The 12,804-nt window shown below is 50.8% G+C and overlaps 1 protein-coding gene across 4 annotated transcripts in view; it reads left to right on the top strand.

Annotated features, from left to right (window-relative positions):
• Nucleotides 1-12,804, top strand: part of SLC39A11 (solute carrier family 39 member 11) — a 439,134-nt gene that overhangs the window by 285,771 nt on the left and 140,559 nt on the right. The window lies entirely within an intron of this gene.

The following is a 12,804-nucleotide window of genomic DNA, read 5'->3' on the forward strand; positions in this document are numbered from 1 at the left end:
CCCCTTCCTCCTCCTTCCTCCTCCTCCCTCCTCCTCCCTCCTCCTTCCTCCTCCTCCTTCTCCCCCTCCTCCCCCTCCCCCTCTCTCTCAAATGCACACACATACTCACATACTTCATTTTTTGTGCACAACTCGATAAAGCTGTTGGCCTGTAATTTCTTTATCCAACAACACTGTTCATTGGGTACACCTCTCTTTGTCAAATTTTAATTAACTCTAAGAGAAAAAATATGTGGCTCAGCTCATCTGTGCTCAGGAAGAACCTTAAACAACAGGTTGAGGACCAGTCTATGTATCAGTTCACCTTGGACCAGGTTCCCACTCCTGATCCCATTATTTTGGGCTCCAAACAAAAAAGAGCTCAGCTCTTTCCTGGTTAAACAAATGGCTTTAAAAAGAAAAAGCCCGGTGCCTGGGTGGTGTGGTCGGTTAAGTGTCTGACTCTTGGTATTGGCTCAGGTCATGATCTCAGGGTCGTGAGATTGAGCCCCATGTTGGGCTCCACACTCAGTGGGGAGCCTGCTTAATTAAGACTTTCTCTCCTGCGCCCCCTCCCACTCTCTCTCTCAAACAAACAAATAAATCTTAAAAAAAGAAAAAGAAAAAGGCTGATTGTCTTAGCCTGGATTTCTTAGAAACCAGAGCCAAAGGCAAAGTTTACATGCTAAAATGTATTGATTGGGAGGTGTACCCCCAGAGAAGCAAGAGGGAGGGGGAAAAGGAAATGAATGGCACGAAGAAGGCAGGAAAGTAAATCTGAGGCTGAGCTGGTCATAGCTTCCCCAAAAAGTAAATCTGGATGCTCCAGCATGGTTATGAAGTGCTTCTTTAAAGAGACAGACTGGGACTGCTGAGTCTCAGAACTGACTGTTGGAAGGTACAGAGGGGGTGAGAGAAGAAATGTGCACGTGATTTATCTCATAATGCCTTCTCATCCCCTGCTTCTTTGGTCCAAGCCCACCTCCCCCATGCTTCCGAGTTGCATTCCCCATCCCTCCAGGCTGCTGCTGTGGGTCTAGCCAGGGGCACATGGGCACTGCACCTGCTGTGGGCCCAGCCACCCTGGAGAGAAACTGAGTCTGTACTTCTGAGCAGTCTGAGACCATTCTTGATGTTAGGACGTAACCAGCTGCAGGTGAGACTTTAGGAATGGCACTTTACATTAGTCATGGTTCTCCAGAGAAATAGCACCAATAGAATGTGTACATAAACTGAAAGAGATTTATTATAAGGAATTGGCTCATGTGCTTATGGAGGCTAGCAAGTCCAAACTTGCAGTACAGGTTGGCAGATGTGAGAACCCATGGTACCATTCTGGCCCAAAGGCAGTCTGCTGGAGAATGTTTTCTTACTCTGGGGAAGGTCAGATTTTTCCTTCTAGTCAGCCCCTTCAACTGATTAGATGCGGCCCACCCACATTATAGAGAACAGTTTGCTTTAGTCTACCAATTAGATGTTAATCTCATCCAAAAACACCCTTGTAGAAACAACCAGAATAGTATTTGGCCAAATAACTGAGCACTCCATGGACTAGTCAAGGTGACACATAAAATGGACCATCACACCTAAGAAATTGCTCAAGAAATTCTCTGCCAAGGTTCAGAATTTGGGCAGGATCACAGGGAACTTGGGTGTGGAGCAGACTGGTCCCAGACACTGGACTCGGCACACAAATTGACCACCGTGTCTGATACAAGATTATTACCATATGGTTCATTATTGTTGTACAGAGATTATCAGTGATCGTGTGTTTATCTTTAAATTCTATTGACTTGCCTCTTGCTGATGAAAACTTTATTATTTAAACTAGTTATACTCTGAGGATATTTTTTGCCATGCTTGAGAAGAATGGATAAAAAGAATTTTCAGGGGCGCCTGGGTGGCTCAGTCGTTAAGCGTCTGCCTTCGGCTCAGGTCATAATCCCAGGGTCCTGGGATCAAGCCCCACATCGGGCTCCCTGCTCAGCGGGAAGCCTGCTTCTCCCTCTCCCACTCCCCCTGCTTGTGTTCCCTCTCTCGCTGTGTCTCTCTCTGTCAAATAAATAAATAAAATCTTTAAAAAAAAAAAAAAAAGAATTTTCAAAGCTGAACTTTTGTCTTTTGCTAGGAAACTGTCGTTCCAAGCTGTAACCTTTGCCTTCCTAATCATGTTTTCTTTGTTGGAAAGAAAATGAGCCATGGCCTAACCCTGATATGCTAGAACAAGCATACCGTGTGAGTGTGCCAGGGGACGTGATTGAGAATATACGCTCCATGTAAATGGAAATGATGCTGTCTTGAGGACATGTAAGTTTGTCTTCTGTCTTTCTCTTCCTCGAGTGACTCCTTGTAGGTTTTTGACCTACCCCACAGCACCACCCACATGTTCCTGCCCATCCACATACATACATTCTCACTCAGGAGAGGGCCCGCATTGTTTCAGTTGTAAGCAGTGTAACAAAATTGTTGATGATGTAGTTCAATGCAACAAAATTGTTAATGATGATATGGCTTGGATTCTCTTTTTCATGCTAACTCTTGGAAATCTGGGGTGCATTTTCCACTCCCAGCACATCTCAATTTGGATTTACCATGTTTCAGATGCTCAGTAGCCACACATGGCTCGTGGCTGCCATATTGGATAGCGTAGCTCTTGAGCAGTAGATCTAAATGGCTGCATGTTGGGATCTTCTGGGGCTTTAAAATACTGACACTGAGGTGCTCCGCTGCAGTGATTCTGATTAGGCCTGGGCTCCTAGGTGACTTTTATCCTCAGGCTTGAGACCCACAGGTCTATAGGGCGTTCTCCCTGGGAAGGTGAGTCCTTCCCCCTGCCCTCCCCCTCCCACTGCTCTGGCCAGACCTCTTAACCTCCATCCCCATGAGACCCACATTGTAAACAGAAATTAAGCAAGCTCTAACTTGGGTCATGGGGAGAAGAAAAACAGAAACAGGATGGTATTAAATTCTGTCTGACAGGCAAGAGTGAACAAGCTGAATACATTTGTCTTCTCTGGGTCTGTTTACCAGCAGGCTTGGTAATTATTTGCTTGCCACTGCCCTTTATGTTTGCAGTGTGTTTCCTGATCTCTCTTTGCCAGAACATTCTCGGAGAATCGAGACTCACTGATGGACACTAGAGATTTGGCAAGATTTCCCCCTATGTTCCACTGGGAGCTCGCAGAGGGACCAGAGGCATTCTGTGAGGAATCCGGATTCCCGGAGACCCCTCCAGGAAACCAAGGGTATCGTGACTTCTGCAGAACCCATTTTTCTCTGCGCCCTAGACAAGCAAACTCTCCTTCTTCACAAATAGAAACCAGCCCAGACAAACCACAGAGACTCGGGTTTCCAAATGCATCCCAAAAAGATTGTTTCAGGGAAGTGGACAAATGAGGCATGAGTAATTCAATCAGCAGGCAAACAAACAGTGACGCCCGCCCCACATCTGAAACCCAGGGTGTCGGCAGGCAGCTGTTTGGCAGTTCCAGCAGTCCACAAACACCTGGGGCCCCATCTGCCCCGTCGGTCCCTCACATCCAAATTAGACGGCCCAGGGAGGGCGCAGAGCTGGAGGCCATGCATCTTGAGGAACAGAAAATTGCTGAGGACTTTCTGGGGGCTGAACAATATATGGAGGATAGAATCACTGGGAAGATGCCATGAGTTGCTTGATTCTTACTCTGTTTGGATGTTCTCAATCCGGAATTCATAAAGTAGATAACTGGCCCACGCAAGAGCTTTTTGCTTTAGCGAACATGCCGGGTACACATAGCCCAGCCTTTGCCACAGAGCTGGCTAGCTCTCCATCTGCTTGGATGCCAGACCCTTTATGTTGACCTTCAGGTAGAGGAAATGGGCCAGGCCTTCTACTCTTATCCATCCAAGCTGTCACCCAGAGCCTGTAACTGCAAACGCCAGTTGGTATCAAGGGTACAGTGTGGCTGTGGATAAGACAATCGGTAGAGCTCAATGAATAACACACAGGAACGAATCCCCTGAATTTACTAATGACATCCACAGATAATCACCTTGCCTACCAACACGGTTCACATAAAGTCAACCACATTCCCTATGCTTTCCTAGAGTCTACATTCTCCTTTCATGTACAGGTGTGGGGTGAGAGAGCAGGATCTCGATGACCGACCTTTTCCTTGCTCTGTTCCCAACCAGCATAGTGTACTTGTGCAACTGTTTTAATGAGATATTTTCAGTGTTCATTTATGTCATTTGTAAGAAACAGAACCACAGTTCCTATCGTCCTAAGCTAAAAAGAGAATTAACTGATTCACAGAGCTGAAAACTCCAGGGATTCTTGCCAGCTTCAGGCATGGTTTGGTCCAGGAGCATCAACGATATCATCAGGCCTCTGCTTATTTTTCTCTCCCTCAGCTCTGCTGTCTTCAACGTTGGCTTGATTCTCGGGGTCTCTGTGGTGGCAAAATGGCCTCCTGCTGACAGCTCCAGCCCTGTGAACCTCCCAGGTTCAAGTCCAACAGAAACAAGGCCATCTCCTCTCAGTAGCTCCCTTGAGGTCTGATTAAACCGACTTATTATATCACAAGTTGAACCAGTTGAACCAATAATTGTCTCTGGATGATTAGAGTTACACCCATCATCCAGAGTAGGATCATAGTCTGCTTCCTGGAGCCCAGAATGGAGCCGAGTTCAAGTCCAGACTCTGCGCTGACTAGCCAGGTGGCCGTAAACAAGATACTCAGGACCTCTGTGCCTTGGTTTCTTCATCTGTAAATTAGGGATGATTAGATGATCTCCTTTATATTAATGAGTTAATACACGTCAAATGCTCAGAGCAGTGTCTTGTATCTTGCAGGCACTCTGCAGTGAAAATAATAGCTTTTACTCTTGTGAAGTGGGTTCCTCTGTCCAGGGGTCACCAAACAGAAATTAATTTCTAAGCCTCTCCCAAACAGACACTGCGGTACGAGGCATTCATTCTGGGTCTTGGTGTCTAAAAACCCCGAGTCTATCTTGTTGGCAACGGGATGTCACCATTTTTTGAGAGGGATTTAAAAACTCGGACTCGGTCTGGCCTTAGGAAAGCTACTTCATTTAGCACATCAGAAAAGTAGTTCGGAGCAAGGAACTCTGAACCTGTGTGCTTCACAGGCCTGGTGTCAAGACCCAGGCATGACTGGGGCCCGTGGGGTAAAGATGCTCCGAGAGCCCGACCCGCGGGTGTCACCCCTGCTGGCGTCACCTCCACCCTGGCAGGAAAATGCTCCTTCCGAGGCGTTCTTTTACTCGCTTTGTGTTCTTATCCTAACAGCCCTCCCACGTCTTGCCCCCACAGAACTGCTCTAAGGAAAAGGCCATCAGCTCTGCACATCATGACTTGGCCGGGAAAGTGGTTGCAGGTTGGGGCTTGCGCCTGGAGGGATTTGGTTTTGATTCACAGGCTTTGTGTTGTCGCCTCTCTCCCTCTTGGAGCGTAGACACAACAGGAACATGAGTTCCACGGGAGGGACTTTTCACTGCCTTACAGTTTGGACAGGATCCACTGCTGATGGAAACCCCCAAACATCTCGGGGAAAACCTGGGCAGTAAATCCGAGCAGGAGGAAGAGGCAGAAGAACGGAGATGCGACATTCTGCAGCCTGGTGACGCAGGGTGACGTGGAGCTCAGGGGACCAAGAGGCCCGTTTAAGTCTCCCTCGCTCCCCCCTCTCCCCCCCGCCCCAGACTCCTAAACCCACAAGGACAGCTGGACTCCATTCCTAAAATTCCTTGGAAAGGAGAAATCCACACCCTCTCCCAGGCCTGTGTGCAAAAGCGATCGCCAGAACTGGGCTCCATCAGTCTTTGGGACAGATCGTTCTTTGTCGTGGGGACTAGCCCGTGCATTAGGGGCTGTTGGGCAGCATCGCCGGGCTCTACGCACCGGCTGTCAGAGGCACCCCTCCCACTGGTGGGACTTCAGATGTCTCAGGACCCTGCCCGGTGTCCCCTGGGGGTGGGGCAGATCTCCCTGGTTGAGAACCACCGCCCTAGGTGGTACCTCCTTCCAACACTTAAAGGCCTACTGTGCGCCAGGCTTGCGCCAGGTGCTGGTTAAATCAAAAACAGTAGGCTCTTATCCTCGGACTCAGAAGAACAGAGTTGAAATCACATGCAAATTAGTGTAAACGCGTAGAGCATGGATCAGTGCATCCAGGGTAAATGAGTCCTGCGTTCACGCCAAGAAACACCTATGTTCCGTTAAAGGCGTAACTTAACTGTCTCCTGAAAGAGCCCTCACTGGCCGCAAGGCCTTCCTACTTAGCCACCCCTCGAAACCATTCTGGATGCCCTCCCCCAGTGGAAAGGGAGCAGCTGCTGTTCCCAGTCTCCTGAAGAACCACGCTTCAGAAGCTTGGCCAGCGTCCTCCGCGCCTCCCTCTCTCCAGGCAGAATTCCAGGTCTCTAACCTCCTGGGAGGCATTGTGGGTAATGCCGAAATCCTGCCAAACATCTGGATGAGAACGGCAAGATGTGGCCAGTTCTTCCAAAGTTTCCACGCTGTGCTGCTGGGATAGAATGTGAAAGTGTCCCTCCCCCCTGTGCCGGGACATCCGAGCGGCAACCGCAGGCTTCCAGCTCTGCAGGGGGGCCCCACACATCGGCTCCACTGCCGTCTCCGCACTTGCTTGGCCTGCTCAGCTCGCCGTGGGACCTGAGGGCAGGGACGGTGCCATCCTGGCTCCTTTGGTCCCTCCCCTGGCGGCCCCAGCCCCACTTTCGTGGTAGTGTCTCGAGGAGATGTTCAGAATCCAGTAAATGCCTCTAGGTGTTTGATGTGATGTATATAAACAGCCAGACGTCCCCACTGACACCTTAGCTTCCCCCAGTTAGAGAGAAACGATTTATGATTCTGAGACCTAGTGTCACTTCTCCATCCTAGTTGTTGATGGAAAACTATCAAGGAAACCTGAACCCAGTTCCCTGTCCCAGTTGAACTCAGGAGGACAATCACAGATGCAAAATAGAAGCTCTAAGTTAAGAAAAAAAAAAAAAAGCAGCCGGACCAAACCGTGCCTCTCTCCTGGCCGAGAAGCCAGCGATACTGTAGTGCTCTGGCCTTGGAAGGGCCCCGGAGACCTTCGAACTGAAACCGGGCTTTCCACATCCCTGACCTTCCTCTCCCAAGGCCTTCTGTCCTCGAAGAGACCCCGTAGCTTATTTTCTGCGTGGCCTTGGGTAAGATATCGGAGGAAGGGCTCCAGAGCCTGCTGACTCCCCTCCGCGGGGTTTCCCATGGACTGACTGTTAGGTGTGGGACTCCAGATTCTGGAAACGGCCTCCCGAAGGTTGCACATACGTGGCAACCCAGAAATCTGGTCATTCCAGGCTTTCAGCTGCCCGTGCCCTGGCCAGTGAAGTTGAATCACGGGTGGTGCAGTTAACAGAGCACGGAGCAACACAGAAGGCTTTTGTCCCCTGCTCCGAAGCCGAGAATGTTCGCAGCCCCGGCCGCCCTGGCCAGCCTCAATCTCCAGGTCACTCCGTTCCCAGAGACCTCTAAAGACAGCGTGGTTAGCTGTGTGTCCTGAGCATTGCTAGCATGGCCCCCCAAGGTGAGAGGTGCATTGGACCGCCCCCCACCCCCGGAAATGCCTTTCGGCCTCAGGGGGGTGGCTGTTATTGGTGAATGACATGAATGAACAGATCCCGACTCAAGTGTGGGGGCTCCCTGAAGCCTCTCCCCTCTGTCCTGCTCTAGAACTCTCAGTCGTGACAGACGATTTCTGAGAGGCCAGGCCAGAGCTGCCCCCTGTCCCTCACCCCCAGGAAAGTCTGGAGGGGTAGCATTCCCCCTCCACAGACCCTCCCCAAAGGAGGAAGGTAGCTTTCCTTGCTGGGGAAGCCCACCCAGATATTCGCCCTGGAGGAATATTTACACTCTGGGGATAATGTCAGCTCTCTGAGGAGCCAGGGACCCCCTGTCCTGTCCGTCACCATTCCCCAGCACCTAGGACAGTATGTGGCACAGAGAAATATTGGTTGAATGAATGAATGAATGAATGAATGAGGAAAGGGGTTTTAAGGCATTACCTTTCAGCCGAAGTCCTTTCCCCGCCCCCCCTTTTACCCTGGAGTGTTTTAAACAAACATATGGGAAGGAAAATGTTATAATAAATCTCCATATGCCCATCACCAGCTTCAGTAATTATTCAGCCAAATTCGCCTGGTTTTATTTTTTGCTTTTATTATGGAAATGTGTAAACATACATAAAAACGGGAGACTACTGTAATAAACCCCATGCGCGTGTCACCCAGCCTCAACGGTTGTCCGCGAGAGCGACCCAGCCTCACCACACTGAACGCACTGGACACAGTTTTAGGACCCCCCCCCCCCGCCCCCGCTTTTGGGAGTAACCAAATCAGTTTATTTCTGGGCTGTTTAGAGAGAAACAAACTGAACATCTTGTAATTACATCCAACTTCCTTTCTGGAAAGAGATCCAGAAAGTGGCTTTTTTTTTTTTTTCCTTTCTTCTCCCTTTGATCTGAGAAGCAGCCCCTAAATGTCAGGCTGTGTGCGCATAGATGCAGACATGGAAACACATATAAAAGCACCACCCCCCCTCCCCAGCAGGTCATTATCTGTGTTTATCTTATCAGGATACTCCTAAACCGGGCCCACTTAGAACAAGGCGTCCCCAGTTCAGTTTATAAATCCCCCGTCACAGGCGGAAAACAATGTGAAAGGCAGCATTGTTTCTGGGCAAGTCTGTGACTGTGAGAGCAGAGCTTATATGGCTCTTGTCTGCTAATAAATTGCCGGCCCCGGGGTCGTGGCCAGGGACCTTGGCAGAACGTCGTGCCCTGTGTCTTCTCCTTCCCCGGCCCATCATCATCCCAATGGCCACGTAGAGATCCAGTCAGACAGAAGAGCATTTACAGAGCTCCTGGGACCCTGGGGTCATGGATTCTGCTCTCAGGGGCTTGGTCCCCACCGTGGGACACGCCCCTGGCCGTGACTCCGGGCTTCCCGGAGGGTGGGCTCAGCTGGGGTGATCGAATCCAGGGCTCTGCCCTGTGGTGTCGCGAGCTCCTTGTTCTGGATACTTGGCCTTTTGGTTTCTGTGAGTTGGTTTTGGTGGCAGTGGGCACGGATGGTGATTGTGGGAGGTAGTGGGCCAAAGTCCTTCCGGCCTCCCTCCCGTGACCCAGCCTTACCCTGGGCCCTTACTGGGAGCATGGTGAGAGGCTCTTCATCTAGGGGCTGTCAGGGAAGATTTTGCAGTCAAAGTACACATACAAAAGTACTTTGTAAAACCATGAAAGGCCATGTGAAAGTGGATGTCGTCGTCAGAGGAAGAAACAGACAAGAATTCTGTGAGCAAAGCGCCGTGGAACACACACGGGGCGCAGGTGGTCATCGCCAGCCTCGGGCCGGGGTCCTAAGTTCTGTGTACAAAATGCAGATGCTGAAGCAGATCTCGCAAGGCTGCAGCAGAAATAAGCCAATACTATATGTAAAGCATCTAGGACAGTACAGAACACGCAGCGGGGCTCAGGAAAGATGGGCAATGGTAAAGAAACAAGATTATTATAATATTTTATGTGTAATGTAATTCACAATGTGATTATTAAAAGCAAGTTCAAGGGGGCACCTGAGTGGCTCAGGCGGTGAAGCATCTGCCTTCCGCTCAGGGTCCTGGGGCGGAGTCCCGCATCCGGCTCCCTGCTCAGCGGGGAGCCTCATTCTTCCTCGCCTCCCTGCTCCTGCTCTCTCTCTCTCGTTATCTCTGTCTCTCTCTCTCTCTCTCTCTCCAATAAATACATAAAATCTTTAAAAACAAAATAAAAGCAAGTTTATAGAGGTGCTAAAAAGAGGCAAGTAGGTCTGTATGGGTAAACTGGAAAATTCTTCATGGGGAATGGCAGTAGATTAGAAGAAATTTTCCACGGAAATCACAGAGTTAGGGGCAATGAGGTTGCACTAAAGAGTATGGGTTTTTTTTATGCCAGGCAGTGGGCAACCCCTGAAGGCTCTTGAGCGAGACAAGCATCTGGTGAGGAATGTCTGTGAAGCCCTTCGGGAAGAGAAACAGACTGGAGGCTGATCTTGGTGTAACCATGCAAGTGTCCTTCAAGCTCCCGGCCTTGGGTCTTTGATCTGTAGAGTGGGAATGAATATCAGCCACCTCCCATCCTGCAGCTCTCCTGGTAGGACACCTTTGAAATAGTGGCCATTATTCTTCGTGCTTTAGAAAGATCATCTGTCAGGGCGATGGAGAATGGGGTTGGTTTGAAAGAAGGAGCAATGAAAGGCAGAGGCTAAGGGGGGGGTCCAGGTGGGGACCCAGGTACAGGCCTGAGCTCTAGCTGCTCCTTCCCATCCCTGAGACCCCCACGGAAATGCCAGCATCTCTGAAAGGCCCCGCCTTCCCCTCCACCCCCGCCCCTACCCTCGCCCCCACCCCCATTCACTCTTGATCCCACCAGCCAACCTGTTTCCTTCTGAGCCCTTCACAGGCTGTAATTATATATACTTTCCTCTCTCCTTAATTATTATCTGTCTCTCCTCGCAGACTCTTTGCCCTGCACCAAGGTCTGTTTCGCCACACCTGGCGTCCAGGTGTTAGAGATGCCCCCTCCCATCCCCCACCGCCCTGGACTAGTCTCTGCGGGCTACTGTAACAAATTACCACAGACCGGGGGCCTTAGTGCAACAGAAATGGGTTCCCTCCCCGTGCTGGAGGCCGGAAGTCTGCAGTCAGGGTGTGGGCAGGCTCCAGAGGAGAATCTTCCCTTGCCTCTTCCAGACTCCGGTGGCTCCAGGCAACTCTTGGTTTTTGGCGGCGTTAGTCCAGTCTCTTCCCCGTCCTCACGTGGCCCCCCTCTTTGTCTCTCCTCTACAGACACTTGTCATTGGATGTAGGGCCCTCCCAGATCATCCCGGTCGATACCATCTCCAGACCCTTAACTTAAATACATCCACAAAGACCCTTTTTCCAAATAAGGTCACGTTCACGAGGTTCTGGGATATGGGTGTCCCTTTCTGGGGACCAGCATGCATCCCACCATGCCCTCCTTTGTGCGACGTTCTCCTGGAATAAAGATGTCTTGAGCAATTACGACTTGCCGAGCATCCGCTGGGTACAAGGCACCGTTCCAGGCCCAGGACCCAGCCACACGTGACCCAGGAAGTGTCCGGCTCTCAAGGAGCTTGCCTTCTTTTTAGTGGGAAGGGACCAGTGACAAACGAGCATGAATGTGCCAGATGGTGGATAAACACGCCAAGGACAAAAATCAAGCCGGGAACGAGGCAGAGCTCATGGGGTAAGTGGTGGAGGCGGACTCTACTTAGATTGGTGCTCAGAGGAGGCCTGTGTGGGGGCGGGGGGTGGGGGAGTGGGTATAGTAACCAGCAGTAGATTTCCCATTTCTGCCCTTCTTGGCATTCCGGACCTCTGACCTCGGTGTAGACCATTCCCACGATTTCCAAAGAGAACCAAAGAATTCAGTACCAGACCCAGGAAAGGGGAGGAGAGAACAAAGGAAAGACCAGGGGTGGGTCTGGGGAATGCTCCCAGAATGGGGGGATCTGAGTTGCAGCTGGTTCAGGGTCTATAACCCCACAGAACTGTCTCTTTCTTGAGGAACCTCAAAGGCAAGTCAGCTACCAAACCAGGGGCTCCCCAGTGGTGAGGGCCACAGAAGGGAGTGCCCTGCAAGTGCCCCAGGGGGGCAGAGTGATGAGCAGCTGAGGTCACAGGGACTGTGGTATCTGGGAGACATCGAGGAGACAGTTCCTTTGCAGCCCATGAAACAGGAACCGGAGCAGGAAGCTGCAAGGGGTACCAGAGCTCAGGGAAGTGTTCCGAAGGAACCAATTCCAACTTTTCCGACTGCGGTTTAAATAAGCAAGGAAACGATGCAATCTCCGAATGAAGTACTATCTCCAGCCTAAATGTGCATGTTCTGCAGCCCAGGGAGGGGTGACCTCGCAGTGGATTTTGTGAGGTCGGCCACACAGCACCTAGAGACACGGGTCTTGGTCTTGGGGGCTGGCACATCTCTGCAAGCAAGTGGCTGCAGGCCGGGGACCCCAACACCACATCCTCTCTCTCTCTCTCTCTCTCTCTCTCTCTCTCTCTCTCTCTCTCTCTCTCTTCTTCCTCTCCTTCCCTCCAAACTCCCTGAGCATGGCACAGACTGAGACTGTCCTCTCAAGAGTCAGAACAGGAAGGAGGGCACAGCAAGCTGACCATCTTTTTCTCTAAAAGAGCCAGAGAATAAACATTTTAGGCTTTGTGGCAATTATGCAGTTCTGCCCTTTTAACCCCAAAGCAGCCATAAATAGTAGAAATGGATGGGTGTGGCTGGGTGCCAGTTAAACTCTATTTACAAAAACAGGACAGGCTAGGTTTGGTCCGTGGCCAGAGTTTGCCGACCCCCGATGTAGACAGTGGGGCGCTATGGAGTGTTTTTGAGAAGAAGAATAGTCTGCTCGGGGAAGACGGCTGTGGCAGCCGTGGGCGGCAGAGATGGGCCCGGGGCAGGGAAGACTGGTATTCCCTTGGCTCGGGGTCTCCGACTGAGCGCTGGGCTCCCGAGGAGGCAGCAGTTTTCCTAAGATAATGCAGCATCTACCACACTTCTGGAAAGCAAGATGCTTGCTACTCTAGGACCACCCAAGGAGCGGACAGTGTACTGATCTCATTTTTAAAATAAAATATTTTAATAATGTTTACGAGTTCTCTCCAGGCCAGGACCCTCCCGGCATCTGGGCCGCGTCTGGTTAAGAGTGCTTTGCAGGGGCAGACTCTGTGGGTCTTGGAGCCCTTGTGTTTGGATTAAAGATGGGAGGGAGGGA

This window comes from Callorhinus ursinus, unplaced genomic scaffold (assembly GCF_003265705.2).
Source record: "Callorhinus ursinus isolate GAN/ISIS: 27379988/994484 unplaced genomic scaffold, GSC_fseal_2.0 scaffold50, whole genome shotgun sequence".
NCBI classification, from domain to species: domain Eukaryota; kingdom Metazoa; phylum Chordata; class Mammalia; order Carnivora; family Otariidae; genus Callorhinus; species Callorhinus ursinus.